The sequence below is a fragment of the Trichechus manatus genome, unplaced genomic scaffold, assembly GCF_000243295.1.
Source record: "Trichechus manatus latirostris isolate Lorelei unplaced genomic scaffold, TriManLat1.0 scaffold00097, whole genome shotgun sequence".
NCBI lineage: Eukaryota > Metazoa > Chordata > Mammalia > Sirenia > Trichechidae > Trichechus > Trichechus manatus.
This window is the reverse complement of record NW_004444033.1, coordinates 10,019,934-10,020,678: the sequence shown is the minus strand read 5'-3', so window position 1 is coordinate 10,020,678 and position 745 is coordinate 10,019,934.

The window sequence follows — 745 nt, the reverse complement described above, 5'->3', positions numbered from 1 at the left end:
TGCTAACCAAAAGGTGAGAGGTTCTAGTGCACCAACAGGCACCTCAGAAGAAAGGCCTGGTGATCTACTTCTGGGGAAAAAAAAAATCAGCCGTTGAAAATCCTATGGAGCACAGTTCTACTCTGACACACATGGGGTCACCATTTATCACAGTCGACTGCACATCGACTGATTATGTAGTCTTGCCTCCTGCACTAGGCATGATGCTCTGTGAGGACACGGGTAGTGTTTGGCTGATCACTGATTTGCTGACCAGTAGGTAGCACAACGCCTAAGAATGAGGAGGAGGTGAAAACATTTGTTAAGTGAATAGCTGATATGTTCCACACTGAGGAATCATTAAGCAAGCTAGGTAATAGAATTTAATGTTAATTAACATTTAAAGTTGTATGAGAATTAAATGTGATATGGACAAGTCTGTATGACATTATATATGTACACGCAGATATATAGATACAGGTGAGGGATTGGTAATATAATGTAGTAAAAGGAACACTGGCAGGAGAGGGTAGTAAGTGACTCTGTCACTAGTTGGTGACCTAAGAAATGTCACCTCCTGACTCTTATGTCTCCATCAATGAATGATTCTCAATAGATGTGATAGTGCCCCCTAGTGGTGGACACTCATGGGAAGCACTACTGGCTTTAGCGCGCAAAGCTCGGAGGGCTACACTTCCTGCAATATGTGTAGGAGCCCTGGTGGTGCTGTGGTTAAGAGCTTGGCTGCTAACCAAAAGGTCAGCAG